At 41.1% G+C, this 13,449-nt stretch overlaps 10 non-coding genes and 15 pseudogenes across 10 annotated transcripts; all 25 read left to right on the top strand.

Moving 5' to 3' along the window:
- Positions 1-298: 298 nt before the first annotated feature.
- Positions 299-417, top strand: LOC139066869 (5S ribosomal RNA; annotated as a pseudogene).
- Positions 418-770: 353 nt separating this feature from the next.
- LOC139066592 (5S ribosomal RNA) lies at positions 771-889 on the top strand. The gene has a single exon (XR_011519495.1). It is a non-coding gene; the product is annotated as a 5S ribosomal RNA (ribosomal RNA).
- Positions 890-1,245: 356 nt separating this feature from the next.
- LOC139066546 (5S ribosomal RNA) lies at positions 1,246-1,364 on the top strand. Its single transcript, XR_011519448.1, has one exon. It is a non-coding gene; the product is annotated as a 5S ribosomal RNA (ribosomal RNA).
- A 622-nt stretch (positions 1,365-1,986) lies between these two features.
- LOC139067825 (5S ribosomal RNA) lies at positions 1,987-2,105 on the top strand (annotated as a pseudogene).
- A 353-nt stretch (positions 2,106-2,458) lies between these two features.
- LOC139068055 (5S ribosomal RNA) lies at positions 2,459-2,567 on the top strand (annotated as a pseudogene).
- Positions 2,568-2,920: 353 nt separating this feature from the next.
- On the top strand, positions 2,921-3,039 carry LOC139066600 (5S ribosomal RNA). The gene has a single exon (XR_011519503.1). It is a non-coding gene; the product is annotated as a 5S ribosomal RNA (ribosomal RNA).
- An 829-nt stretch (positions 3,040-3,868) lies between these two features.
- LOC139067028 (5S ribosomal RNA) lies at positions 3,869-3,987 on the top strand (annotated as a pseudogene).
- A 354-nt stretch (positions 3,988-4,341) lies between these two features.
- Positions 4,342-4,460, top strand: LOC139067388 (5S ribosomal RNA; annotated as a pseudogene).
- Positions 4,461-4,813: 353 nt separating this feature from the next.
- LOC139068418 (5S ribosomal RNA) lies at positions 4,814-4,932 on the top strand. The gene has a single exon (XR_011520016.1). It is a non-coding gene; the product is annotated as a 5S ribosomal RNA (ribosomal RNA).
- A 354-nt stretch (positions 4,933-5,286) lies between these two features.
- On the top strand, positions 5,287-5,405 carry LOC139067384 (5S ribosomal RNA; annotated as a pseudogene).
- A 356-nt stretch (positions 5,406-5,761) lies between these two features.
- LOC139067597 (5S ribosomal RNA) lies at positions 5,762-5,880 on the top strand (annotated as a pseudogene).
- Positions 5,881-6,233: 353 nt separating this feature from the next.
- On the top strand, positions 6,234-6,352 carry LOC139068372 (5S ribosomal RNA). The gene has a single exon (XR_011519971.1). It is a non-coding gene; the product is annotated as a 5S ribosomal RNA (ribosomal RNA).
- A 353-nt stretch (positions 6,353-6,705) lies between these two features.
- Positions 6,706-6,824, top strand: LOC139068110 (5S ribosomal RNA; annotated as a pseudogene).
- Positions 6,825-7,177: 353 nt separating this feature from the next.
- Positions 7,178-7,296, top strand: LOC139067820 (5S ribosomal RNA; annotated as a pseudogene).
- Positions 7,297-8,120: 824 nt separating this feature from the next.
- LOC139066443 (5S ribosomal RNA) lies at positions 8,121-8,239 on the top strand. The gene has a single exon (XR_011519343.1). It is a non-coding gene; the product is annotated as a 5S ribosomal RNA (ribosomal RNA).
- Positions 8,240-8,592: 353 nt separating this feature from the next.
- LOC139068018 (5S ribosomal RNA) lies at positions 8,593-8,711 on the top strand (annotated as a pseudogene).
- Positions 8,712-9,065: 354 nt separating this feature from the next.
- Positions 9,066-9,184, top strand: LOC139066668 (5S ribosomal RNA). The gene has a single exon (XR_011519573.1). It is a non-coding gene; the product is annotated as a 5S ribosomal RNA (ribosomal RNA).
- Positions 9,185-9,537: 353 nt separating this feature from the next.
- LOC139068094 (5S ribosomal RNA) lies at positions 9,538-9,656 on the top strand (annotated as a pseudogene).
- Positions 9,657-10,009: 353 nt separating this feature from the next.
- LOC139067959 (5S ribosomal RNA) lies at positions 10,010-10,128 on the top strand (annotated as a pseudogene).
- A 353-nt stretch (positions 10,129-10,481) lies between these two features.
- On the top strand, positions 10,482-10,600 carry LOC139066620 (5S ribosomal RNA). The gene has a single exon (XR_011519523.1). It is a non-coding gene; the product is annotated as a 5S ribosomal RNA (ribosomal RNA).
- Positions 10,601-10,953: 353 nt separating this feature from the next.
- Positions 10,954-11,072, top strand: LOC139067671 (5S ribosomal RNA; annotated as a pseudogene).
- A 353-nt stretch (positions 11,073-11,425) lies between these two features.
- Positions 11,426-11,544, top strand: LOC139066593 (5S ribosomal RNA). Its single transcript, XR_011519496.1, has one exon. It is a non-coding gene; the product is annotated as a 5S ribosomal RNA (ribosomal RNA).
- Positions 11,545-11,900: 356 nt separating this feature from the next.
- Positions 11,901-12,019, top strand: LOC139066493 (5S ribosomal RNA). The gene has a single exon (XR_011519393.1). It is a non-coding gene; the product is annotated as a 5S ribosomal RNA (ribosomal RNA).
- Positions 12,020-12,641: 622 nt separating this feature from the next.
- LOC139067439 (5S ribosomal RNA) lies at positions 12,642-12,760 on the top strand (annotated as a pseudogene).
- Positions 12,761-13,113: 353 nt separating this feature from the next.
- Positions 13,114-13,222, top strand: LOC139068056 (5S ribosomal RNA; annotated as a pseudogene).
- Positions 13,223-13,449: the final 227 nt, after the last annotated feature.

The following is a 13,449-nucleotide window of genomic DNA, read 5'->3' on the forward strand; positions in this document are numbered from 1 at the left end:
AGCTTCGTCATTGAATAATTTTAAAGCCAGGTGTTCCACACGAACTGCACACACTTGTTGGTAATAAACCTAGTTTGATTTGTCCCTAACAATAATGTCTCAGTGCTGGCATTTTAGAGACAAGAAATGGAGTGGGAGCCGATTGTTACTCGAAAAAAGAGCAACAGTGATGAAGACAACTGTTTAACTTAGCCTTTTACCTCCATATGCAAGAATCTAGTCTTTGCAGTGGGCGACACAATCATACTTTGACAAATACACAAGGGATTTTTCAGAGATTTTTCAAGGCTTTTCCATTGCTTACAGCCATACCACCCTGAAAAAGCCAGATCCCGTCTGATCTCGGAAGCAATCCAGGGTTGGGCCTGGTCAGTACCTGTATGGGAGACCTCTTGGGAATACCAGGTGCTGTAAGCTTTTTCACTAATTTGTTAGAAAATACAGTTTTTTTCACTTCACCACATCTTTGAACAGCTTCGTCATTGAATAATTTTAAAGCCAGGTGTTTCACACGAACTGCACACACTTGTTGGTAATAAACCTCCTTTGATTTGTCACTAGCAATAATGTCTCAGTGCTGGTTTTAGAGACAAGAAATGGGATGGGAGCCAATTGTTAGAGTCTACAGAAGAGCAACAATGATGCAGAAAACTGTTTAACTTAGCCTTTTACCTCCATATGCAAGAATCTAGTCTTTCCAGTGGGCGACATAATCATACTTTGACAAATACACAAGGGATTTTTCAGAGATTTTTCAAGGTTTTTCCATCGCTTACGGCCATACCACCCTGAAAAAGCCCGATCCCGTCTGATCTCGGAATCAATCCAGGGTTGGGCCTGGTCAGTACCTGTATAGGAGACCTCTTGGGAATACCAGGTGCTGTAAGCTTTTTCACTAATTTGTTATAAAATACAGTTTTTTTTCACTTCACCACATCTTTGAACAGCTTCGTCATTGAATAATTTTAAAGCCAGGTGTTCCACACGAACTGCACACACTTGTTGGTAATAAAACTCCTTTGATTTGTCCCTAGCAATAATGTCTAAGTGCTGGCATTTTAGAGACAAGAAATGGGGTGGGAGCCAATTGTTAGAGTCTAAAGAAGAGCAACAATGATGAAGACAACTGTTTAACTTAGCCTTTTACCTTTATATGCAAGAATCTAGTCTTTGCAGTGGGCGACACAATCATACCTTGACAAATACACAAGGAATTTTTCAGAGATTTTTCAAGGTTTTTCCTTCGCTTACAGCCATACCACCCTGAAAAAGCCCGATCCCCTCTGATCTCGGAATCAATCCAGGGTTGGGCCTGGTCAGTACCTGTATGGGAGACCTCTTGGGAAAACCAGGTGCTGTAAGCTTTTTCACTAATTTGTTATAAAATACAGTTTTTTTCACTTCACCACATCTTTGAACAGCTTCGTCATTGAATAATTTTAAAGCCAGGTTTTCCACACGAACTGCACACACTTGTTGGTAATAAACCTCCTTTGATTTGTCCCTAGCAATAATGTCTCAGTGCTGGCATTTTAGAGACAAGAAATGGGGTGGGAGCCGATTGTTACTCGAAAAAAGAGCGACAGTGATGAAGACAACTGTTTAACTTAGCCTTTTACCTCCAGATGCAAGAATCTAGTCTTTGCAGTGGGCGACACAATCATACTTTGACATATACACAAGGGATTTTTCAGAGATTTTTCAAGGTGTGTCCATCGCTTATGGCCATACCACCCTGAAAAAACCCGATAAACCTCCTTTGATTTGTCCCTAGCAAAAAATGTCTCAGTGCTGGCATTTTAGAGACAAGAAATGGGGTGGGAGCCAATTGTTAGAGTCTAGAGAAGAGCAACAATGATGAAGACAACTGTTTAACTTAGCCTTTTACCTCTATAGGCAAAAATCTAGTCTTTGCAGTGGGCGACGCAATCATACCTTGACAAATACACAAGGGATTTTTCAGAGATTTTTCAAGGTTTTTCCTGCGCTTACAGCCATACCACCCTGAAAAAGCCCGGTCCCGTCTGATCTCGGAAGCAATCCAGGTTTGGGCCTGGTCAGTACCTGTATGTGAGACCTCTTGGGAATACCAGGTGCTGTAAGCATTTTCACTAATTTGTTATAAAATACAGTTTTTTTCACTTCACCACATCTTTAAAAAGCTTCGTCATTGAATAATTTTAAAGCCAGGTGTTCCACACGAACTGCACACACTTGTTGGTAATAAACCTCCTTTGAATTGTCCCTAGCAATAATGTCTCAGTGCTGGCATTTTAGAGACAAGAAATGGGGTGGGAGCCGATTGTTACTCGAAAAAAGAGCAACAGTGATGAAGACAACTGTTTAACTTAGCCTTTTACCTCCATATGCAAGAATCTAGTCTTTGCAGTGGGCGACACAATCATACCTTGACAAATACACAAGGGATTTTTCTGAGATTTTTCAAGGTTTTTCCTTCGCTTACGGCCATACCACCCTGAAAAAGCCTGATCTCGGAAGCAATCCAGGGTTGGGCCTGGTCAGTACCTGTATGGGAGACCTCTTGGGAATACCAGGTGCTGTAAGCTTTTTCACTAATTTGTTATAAAATACAGTTTTTTTCACTTCACCACAGCTTTGAACAGCTTCGTCCTTGAATAATTTTAAAGCCAGGTGTTCCACACGAACTGCACACACTTGATGGTAATAAACCTCCTTTGATTTGTCCCTAGCAATAATGTCTCAGTGCTGGCATTTTAGAGACAAGAAATGGGGTGGGAGCCGATTGTTACTCGAAAAAAGAGCAACAGTGATGAAGACAACTGTTTAACTTAGCCTTTTACCTCCATATGCAAGAATCTAGTCTTTGCAGTGGGCGACACAATCATACTTTGACATATACACAAGGGATTTTTCAGAGATTTTTCAAGATTTTCCCATCGCTTACGGCCATACCACCCTGAAAAAGCCCGATCCTGTCTGATCTCGGAATCAATCCAGGGTTGGGCCTGGTCAGTACCTGTATGGGAGACCTCTTGGGAATACCAGGTGCTGTAAGCTTTTTCACTAATTTGTTATAAAATACAGTTTTTTTTTCACTTCACCACAGCTTTGAACAGCTTTGTCATTGAATAATTTTAAAGCCAGGTGTTCCACACGAACAGCACACACTTGTTGGTAATAAACCTCCTTTGATTTGTCCCTAGCAATAATGTCTCAGTGCTGGCATTTTAGAGACAAGAAATGGGGTGGGAGCCAATTGTTAGAGTCTAAAGAAGAGCAACAATGATGAAGACAACTGTTTAACTTAGCCTTTTACCTCTATGTGCAAGAATCTAGTCTTTGCAGTGGGCGACACAATCATACCTTGACAAATACACAAGGGATTTTTCAGAGATTTTTCAAGGTTTGTCCTTCGTTTACGGCCATACCACCCAGAAAAAGCCCAATCCCGTCTGATGTCGGAAGCAATCCAGGGTTGGTACTGGTCAGTACCTGTATGGGAGACCTTTTGGGAATACCAGGTGCTGTAAGCTTTTTCACTAATTTGTTATAAAATACAGTTTTTTTCACTTCACCACATCTTTGAACAGCTTCGTCATTGAATAATTTTAAAGCCAGGTGTTCCACACGAACTGCACACACTTGTTGGTAATAAACCTCCTTTGATTTGTCCCTAGCAATAATGTCTCAGTGCTGGCATTTTAGAGACAAGAAATGGGGTGGGAGCCGATTGTTACTCGAAAAAAGAGCAACAGTGATGAAGACAACTGTTTAACTTAGCCTTTTACCTCTATGTGCAAGAATCTAGTCTTTGCAGTGGGCGACACAATCATACCTTGACAAATACACAAGGGATTTTTCAGAGATTTTTCAAGATTTTTCCATCGCTTACGGCCATACCACCCTAAAAAAGCCTGATCCCGTCTGATCTCGGAAGCAATCCAGGGTTGGGCCTGGTCAGTACCTGTATGGGAGACCTCTTGGGAATACCAGGTGCTGTAAGCTTTTTCACTAATTTGTTATAAAATACAGTTTTTTTCGCTTCACCACATCTTTGAACATTTTCGTCATTGAATAATTTTAAAGCCAGGTGTTCCACACGAACTGCACACACTTGTTGGTAATAAACCTCCTTTGATTTGTCCCTAGCAATAATGTCTCAGTGCTGGCATTTTAGAGACAAGAAATGGGGTGGGAGCCATTTTTTAGAGTCTAAAGAAGAGCAAAATGATGAAGACAACTGTTTAACTTAGCCTTTTACCTCCATATGCAAGAATCTAGTCTTTCCAGTGGGCGACACAATCATACTTTGACATATACACAAGGGATTTTTCAGAGATTTTTCAAGGTTTTTCCTTCGCTTACGGCCATACCACCCTGAAAAAGCTTGATCCTGTCTGATCTCGAATTCAACCCAGGGTTGGGCCTGGTCAGTACCTGTATGGGAGACCTCTTGGGAATACCAGGTGCTGTAAGCTTTTTCACTAATTTGTTACAAAATACAGTTTTTTTCACTTCACCACAGCTTTGAACAAATTCGTCATTAAATAATTCTAAAGCCAGGTGTTCCACACGAACTGCACACACTTGTTGGTAATAAACCTCCTTTGATTTGTCCCTAGCAATAATGTCTCAGTGCTGGCATTTTAGAGACAAGAAATGGGGTGGGAGCCAATTGTTAGAGTCTAAAGAAGAGCAAAATGATGAGGCAACTGTTTAACTTAGCCTTTTACCTCCATATGCAAGAATCTAGTCTTTGCAGTGGGTGACACAATCATACCTTGACAAATACACAAGGGATTTTTCAGAGATTTTTCAAGGAATTTCCTTCGCTTACGGCCATACCACCCTGAAAAAGCCCGATCCCGTCTGATCTCGGAAGCAATCCAGGGTTGGGCCTGGTCAGTACCTGTATGGGAGACCTCTTGGGAATACCAGGTGCTGTAAGCTTTTTCACTAATTTGTTATAAAATACAGTTTTTTTCACTTCACCACATCTTTGAACAGTTTCGTCATTGAATAATTTTAAAGCCAGGTGTTCCACACGAACTGCACACACTTGTTGGTAATAAACCTCCTTTGATTTGTCCCTAGCAATAATGTCTCAGTGCTGGCATTTTAGAGACAAGAAATGGGGTGGGAGCCGATTGTTACTCGAAAAAAGAGCAACAGTGATGAAGGCAACTGTTTTAACTTAGCCTTTTACCTCCATTTGCAAGAATCTAGTCTTTGCAGTGGGCGACACAATCATACTTTGACAAATACACAAGGGATTTTTCAGAGATTTTTCAAGGTTTGTCCTTTGCTTACGGCCATACCACCCTGAAAAAACCCAATCCCGTCTGATCTCGAAAGCAATCCAGGGTTGGGCCTGGTCAGTACCTGTATGGGAGGCCTCTTGGGAATACCAGGTGCTGTAAGCTTTTTCACTAATTTGTTATAAAATACAATTTTTTTTCACTTCACCACAGCTTTGAACAGCTTCGTCATTGAATAATTTTAAAGCCAGGTGTTCCACACGAACTGCACACACTTGTTGGTAATTAACCTCCTTTGATTTGTCCCTAGCAATAATGTCTCAGTGCTGGCATTTTAGAGACAAGAAATGGGGTGGGAGCCAATTGTTAGGGTCTAAAGAAGAGCAACAATGATGAAGACAACTGTTTAACTTAGCCTTTTACCTCTATATGCAAAAATCTAGTCTTTCCAGTGGGCGACACAATCATACCTTGACAAATACACAAGGGATTTTTCAAAGATTTTTCAAGGTTTTTCCATCGCTTATGGCCATACCACCCTGAAAAAGCCCGATCCCGTCTGATCTCGGAATCAATCCAGGGTTGGGCCTGGTCAGTACCTGTATTGGAGACCTCTTGGGAATACCAGTTGCTGTAAGCTTTTTCACTAATTTGTTATAAAATACAATTTTTTCACTTCACCACAGCTTTGAACAGGTTCGTCATTGAATAATTTTAAAGCCAGGTGTTCCAAACAAACTGCACACACTTGTTGGTAATAAACCTCCTTTGATTTGTCCCTAGCAATAATGTCTCAGTGCTGGCATTTTAGAGACAAGAAATGGGGTGGGAGCCAATTGTTAGAGTCTAAAGAAGAGCAACATGATGAAGACAATTGTTTAACTTAGCCTTTTACCTCCATATGCAAGAATCTAGTCTTTGCAGTGGGCGACACAATCATACCTTGACAAATAAACAAGGGATTTTTGAGAGATTTTTCAAGGAATTTCCTTCGCTTACGGCCATACCACCCTGTAAAAGCCCGATCCCGTCTGATCTCGGAATCAATCCAGGGTTGGGCCTGGTCAGTACCTTTATGGGAGACCTCTTGGGAATACCAGGTGCTGTAAGCTTTTTCACTAATTTGATATAAAATACAGTTTTTTCACTTCACCACAGCTTTGAACAGGTTCGTCATTGAATAATTTTAAAGCCAGGTGTTCCACACGAACTGCACACACTTGTTGGTAATAAACCTCCTTCGATTTGTCCCTAGCAATAATGAATCAGTGCTGGAATTTTACAGACAAGAAATGGGGTGGGAGCCAATTGTTAGTGTCTAAAGAAGAGCAACATGATGAAGACAACTGTTTAACTTAGCCTTTTACCTCCATATGCAAGAATCTAGTCTTTGCAGTGGGCAACACAATCATACTTTGACATATACACAAGGGATTTTTCAGAGATTTTTCAAGACTTTTCTATCGCTTACAGCCATACCACCCTGAAAAAGCCCGATCCCGTCTGATCTCGGAAGCAATCCAGGGTTGGGCCTGGTCAGTATCTGTATAAGAGACCTCTTGGGAATACCAGGTGCTCTAAGGTTTTTCACTAATTTGTTATAAAATACAGTTTTTTTCACTTCACCACATCTTTGAACAGCTTCGTCATTGAATAATTTTAAAGCCAGGTGTTCCACACGAACTGCACACACTTGTTGGTAATAAACCTCCTTTGATTTGTCCCTAGCAATAATGTCTCAGTGCTGGCATTTTAGAGACAAGAAATGGGGTGGGAGCCGAATGTTACTCAAAAAAAGAGCAACAGTGATGAAGGCAACTGTTTAACTTAGCCTTTTACCTCCATATGCAAGAATCTAGTCTTTGCAGTGGTCGACACAATCATACTTTGACAAGTACACAAGGGATTTTTCAGAGATTTTTCAAGGTTTGTCCTTCGCTTACGGCCATACCACCCTGAAAAAGCCCAATCCCGTCTGATCTCGGAAGCAATCCAGGGTTGGGCCTGGTCAGTACCTGTATGGGAGACCTTTTGGGAATACCAGAAGCTGTAAGCTTTTTCACTAATTTGTTATAAAATACAATTTTTTTCACTTCACCACAGCTTTGAACAGCTTCGTCATTGAATAATTTTAAAGCCAGGTGTTCCACACGAACTGCACACACTTGTTGGTAATAAACCTCCTTTGATTTGTCCCTAGCAATAATGTCTCAGTGCTGGCATTTTAGAGACAAGAAATGGGGTGGGAGCCGATTGTTACTCGAAAAAAGACCAACAGTGATGAAGGCAACTGTTTAACTTAGCCTTTTACCTCCATATGCAAGAATCTAGTCTTTGCAGTGGGCGACACAATCATACTTTGACATATACACAAGGGATTTTTCAGAGATTTTTCAAGGTTTGTCCTTCGTTTATGGCCATACCACCCTGAAAAAGCCCAATCCCGTCTGATGTCGGAAGCAATCCAGGGTTGGTACTGGTCAGTACCTGTATGGGAGACCTTTTGAGAATACCAGTGCTGTAAGCTTTTTCACTAATTTGTTATAAAATACAGTTTTTTTTACTTCACCACATCTTTGAACAGCTTCGTCATTGAATAATTTTAAAGCCAGGTGTTCCACACGAACTGCACACACTTGTTGGTAATAAACCTCCTTTGATTTGTCCCTAGCAATAATGTCTCAGTGCTGGCATTTTAGAGACATGAAATGGGGTGGGAGCCGATTGTTACTCGAAAAAAGAGCGACAGTGATGAAGACAACTGTTTAACTTAGCCTTTTACCTCTATATGCAAGAATCTAGTCTTTGCAGTGGGTGACACAATCATACTTTGACATATACACAAGGGATTTTTCAGAGATTTTTCAAGGTGTGTCATTCGCTTACGGCCATACCACCCTGAAAAAGCCCGATCCCGTCTGATCTCGGAAGCTATCCAGGGTTGGGCCTGGTCAGTACCTGTATGGGAGACCTCTTTGGAATACCAGGTGCTGTAAGCTTTTTCACTAATTTGTTATAAAATACAGTTTTTTTCACTTCACCACAGCTTTGAACAGCTTCGTCATTGAATAATTTTAAAGCCAGGTGTTCCACACGAACTGCACACACTTGTTGGTAATAAACCTCCTTTGATTTGTCCCTAGCAATAATGTCTCAGTGCTGGCATTTTAGAGACAAGAAATGGGGTGGGAGCCGATTGTTACTCGAAAAAAGAGCAACAGTGATGAAGACAACTGTTTAACTTAGCCTTTTACCTCCATATGCAAGAATCTAGTCTTTGCAGTGGGCGACACAATCATACTTTGACTTATACACAAGGGCTTTTTCAGACATTTTTCAAGGTGTGTCCTTCGCTTACGGCCATATCACCCTGAGAAAGCCTGATCCCGTCTGATCTAAGAAGCAATCCACGGTTGGGCCTGGTCAGTACCTGTATGGGAGACCTCTTGGGAATACCAGGTGCTGTATGCTTTTTCACTAATTTGTTATAAAATACAGTTTTTTTCACTTCACCAGAGCTTTGAACAGGTTCGTCATTGAATAATTTTAAAGCCAGGTGTTCCACACGAACTGCACACACTTGTTGGTAATAAACCTCCTTTAATTTGTCCCTAGCAATAATGTCTCAGTGCTGGCATTTTAGAGACAAGAAATGGGGTGGGAGCCAATTGTTAGAGTCTAAAGAACAGCTAATTGATGAAGAAAATTGTTTAACTTAGCCTTTTACCTCCATATGCAAGAATCTAGTATTTGCAGTGGGCAACACAATCATACCTTGACAAATACACAAGGGATTTTTCAGAGATTTTTCAAGGAATTTCCTTAGCTTACGGCCATACCACCCTGAAAAAGCCCGATCCCGTCTGATCTCGGAAGCAATCCAGGGTTGGGCCTGGTCAGTACCTGTATGGGAGACCTCTTGGGAATACCAGGAGCTGTAAGCTTTTTCACTAATTTGTTAGAAAATACAGTTTTTTTCACTTCACCACATCTTTGAACAGTTTCGTCATTGAATAATTTTAAAGCCAGGTGTTCCACACGAACTGCACACACTTGTTGGTAATAAACCTCCTTTGATTTGTCCCTAGCAATAATGTCTCAGTGCTGGCATTTTAGAGACAAGAAATGGGGTGGGAGCCAATTGTTAGAGTCTAAAGAAGAGCAACAATGATGAAGAAAACTGTTTAACTTAGCCTTTTACCTCTGTATGCAAGAATCTAGTCTTTGCAGTGGGCGACAATCATACCTTGACAAATACACAAGGGATTTTTCAGAGATTTTTCAAGGTTTTTCCATCGCTTACAGCCATACCACCCTGAAAAACCCCGATCGCGTCTGATCTCGGAAGCAATCCAGGTTTGGGCCTGGTCAGCACCTGTATGGGAGACCTCTTGGGAATACCAGGTGCTCTAAGCTTTTTCACTAATTTGTTATAAAATACAGTTTTTTTCACTTCACCACATCTTTGAACAGCTTTGTCATTGAATAATTTTAAAGCCAGGTGTTCCACACGAACTGCACTCACTTGTTGGTAATAAACCTCCTTTGATTTTTCCCTAGCAATAATGTCTCAGTGCTGGCATTTTAGAGACAAGAAATGGGGTGGGAGCCGATTGTTACTCGAAAAAAGAGCAACAGTGACGAAGACAACTGTTTAACTTAGCCTTTTACCTCCATATGCAAGAATCTAGTCTTTGCAGTGGGCGACACAATCATACCTTGACAAATACACAAGGGATTTTTCAGAGATTTTTCAAGGAATTTCCTTCGCTTACAGCCATACCACCCTGAAAAATCCTGATCCCGTTTGATCTCGAAAGCAATCCAGGGTTGGGCCTGGTCAGTACCTGTATAGGAGACCTCTTGGGAATACCAGTTGCTGTAAGCTTTTTCACTAATTTGTTATAAAATACAGTTTTTTCACTTCACCACAGCTTTGAACAGCTTCGTCATTGAATAATTTTAAAGCCAGGTGTTCCACACGAACTGCACACACTTGTTGGTAATAAACCTCCTTTGATTTGTCCCTAGCAATAATGTCTCAGTGCTGGCATTTTAGAGACAAGAAATGGGGTGGGAGCCGATTGTTACTTGAAAAAAGAGCAACAGTGACGAAGACAACTGTTTAACTTAGCCTTTTACCTCCATATGCAAGAATCTAGTCTTTGCAGTGGGCGACAACAATCATACTTTGACAAATACACAAGGGATTTTTCAGAGATTTTTCAAGGGTTTACCAGTGCTTACGGCCATACCACCCTGAAAAAGCCCGATCCCGTCTGATCTCAGAATCAATCCAGGGTTGGGCCTGGTCAGTACCTGTATGGGAGACCTCTTGGGAATACCAGGTGCTGTAAGCTTTTTCACTAATTTGTTATAAAATACAGTTTTTTTCACTTCACCACAGCTTTGAACAGCTTCGTCATTGAATAATTTTAAAGCCAGGTGTTCCACACGAACTGCACACACTTGTTGGTAATAAACCTCCTTTGATTTGTCCCTAGCAATAATGTCTCAGTGCTGGAATTTTAGAGACAAGAAATGGGGTGGGAGCCGATTGTTACTCGAAAAAAGAGCAACAGTGATGAAGACAACTGTTTAACTTAGTCTTTTACCTCTATATGAAAGAATCTAGTCTTTGCAGTGGGTGACACAATCATACCTTGACAAATACACAAGAGATTTTTCAGAGATGTTTCAAGAATTTTCCTTCGCTTACAGCCATACCACCCTGAAAAAGCCCAATCCCGCCTGATCTCAGAAGTAATCCAGGGTTGGGCCTGGTCAGTACCTGTATGGGAGACCTCTTGGGAATACCAGGTGCTGTAAGCTTTTTCACTAATTTGTTAGAAAATACAGTTTTTTTCACTTCACCACATCTTTGAACAGCTTCGTCATTGAATAATTTTAAAGCCAGGTGTTTCACACGAACTGCACACACTTGTTGGTAATAAACCTCCTTTGATTTGTCACTAGCAATAATGTCTCAGTGCTGGTTTTAGAGACAAGAAATGGGATGGGAGCCAATTGTTAGAGTCTACAGAAGAGCAACAATGATGCAGAAAACTGTTTAACTTAGCCTTTTACCTCCATATGCAAGAATCTAGTCTTTCCAGTGGGCGACATAATCATACTTTGACAAATACACAAGGGATTTTTCAGAGATTTTTCAAGGTTTTTCCATCGCTTACGGCCATACCACCCTGAAAAAGCCCGATCCCGTCTGATCTCGGAATCAATCCAGGGTTGGGCCTGGTCAGTACCTGTATAGGAGACCTCTTGGGAATACCAGGTGCTGTAAGCTTTTTCACTAATTTGTTATAAAATACAGTTTTTTTTCACTTCACCACATCTTTGAACAGCTTCGTCATTGAATAATTTTAAAGCCAGGTGTTCCACACGAACTGCACACACTTGTTGGTAATAAAACTCCTTTGATTTGTCCCTAGCAATAATGTCTAAGTGCTGGCATTTTAGAGACAAGAAATGGGGTGGGAGCCAATTGTTAGAGTCTAAAGAAGAGCAACAATGATGAAGACAACTGTTTAACTTAGCCTTTTACCTTTATATGCAAGAATCTAGTCTTTGCAGTGGGCGACACAATCATACCTTGACAAATACACAAGGAATTTTTCAGAGATTTTTCAAGGTTTTTCCTTCGCTTACAGCCATACCACCCTGAAAAAGCCCGATCCCCTCTGATCTCGGAATCAATCCAGGGTTGGGCCTGGTCAGTACCTGTATGGGAGACCTCTTGGGAATACCAGGTGCTGTAAGCTTTTTCACTAATTTGTTATAAAATACAGTTTTTTTCACTTCACCACATCTTTGAACAGCTTCGTCATTGAATAATTTTAAAGCCAGGTGTTCCACACGAACTGCACACACTTGTTGGTAATAAACCTCCTTTGATTTGTCCCTAGCAATAATGTCTCAGTGCTGGCACTTTAGAGACAAGAAATGGGGTGGGAGCCGATTGTTACTCGAAAAAAGAGCGACAGTGATGAAGACAACTGTTTAACTTAGCCTTTTACCTCCAGATGCAAGAATCTAGTCTTTGCAGTGGGCGACACAATCATACTTTGACATATACACAAGGGATTTTTCAGAGATTTTTCAAGGTGTGTCCATCGCTTATGGCCATACCACCCTGAAAAAACCCGATAAACCTCCTTTGATTTGTCCCTAGCAAAAAATGTCTCAGTGCTGGCATTTTAGAGACAAGAAATGGGGTGGGAGCCAATTGTTAGAGTCTAGAGAAGAGCAACAATGATGAAGACAACTGTTTAACTTAGCCTTTTACCTCTATAGGCAAAAATCTAGTCTTTGCAGTGGGCGACGCAATCATACCTTGACAAATACACAAGGGATTTTTCAGAGATTTTTCAAGGTTTTTCCTGCGCTTACAGCCATACCACCCTGAAAAAGCCCGGTCCCGTCTGATCTCGGAAGCAATCCAGGGTTGGGCCTGGTCAGTACCTGTATGTGAGACCTCTTGGGAATACCAGGTGCTGTAAGCATTTTCACTAATTTGTTATAAAATACAGTTTTTTTCACTTCACCACATCTTTAAAAAGCTTCGTCATTGAATAATTTTAAAGCCAGGTGTTCCACACGAACTGCACACACTTGTTGGTAATAAACCTCCTTTGAATTGTCCCTAGCAATAATGTCTCAGTGCTGGCATTTTAGAGACAAGAAATGGGGTGGGAGCCGATTGTTACTCGAAAAAAGAGCAACAGTGATGAAGACAACTGTTTAACTTAGCCTTTTACCTCCATATGCAAGAATCTAGTCTTTGCAGTGGGCGACACAATCATACCTTGACAAATACACAAGGGATTTTTCTGAGATTTTTCAAGGTTTTTCCTTCGCTTACGGCCATACCACCCTGAAAAAGCCTGATCTCGGAAGCAATCCAGGGTTGGGCCTGGTCAGTACCTGTATGGGAGACCTCTTGGGAATACCAGGTGCTGTAAGCTTTTTCACTAATTTGTTATAAAATACAGTTTTTTTCACTTCACCACAGCTTTGAACAGCTTCGTCCTTGAATAATTTTAAAGCCAGGTGTTCCACACGAACTGCACACACTTGATGGTAATAAACCTCCTTTGATTTGTCCCTAGCAATAATGTCTCAGTGCTGGCATTTTAGAGACAAGAAATGGGGTGGGAGCCGATTGTTACTCGAAAAAAGAGCAACAGTGATG

This window comes from Nothobranchius furzeri, chromosome 2 (assembly GCF_043380555.1).
Source record: "Nothobranchius furzeri strain GRZ-AD chromosome 2, NfurGRZ-RIMD1, whole genome shotgun sequence".
Lineage (NCBI taxonomy): Eukaryota > Metazoa > Chordata > Actinopteri > Cyprinodontiformes > Nothobranchiidae > Nothobranchius > Nothobranchius furzeri.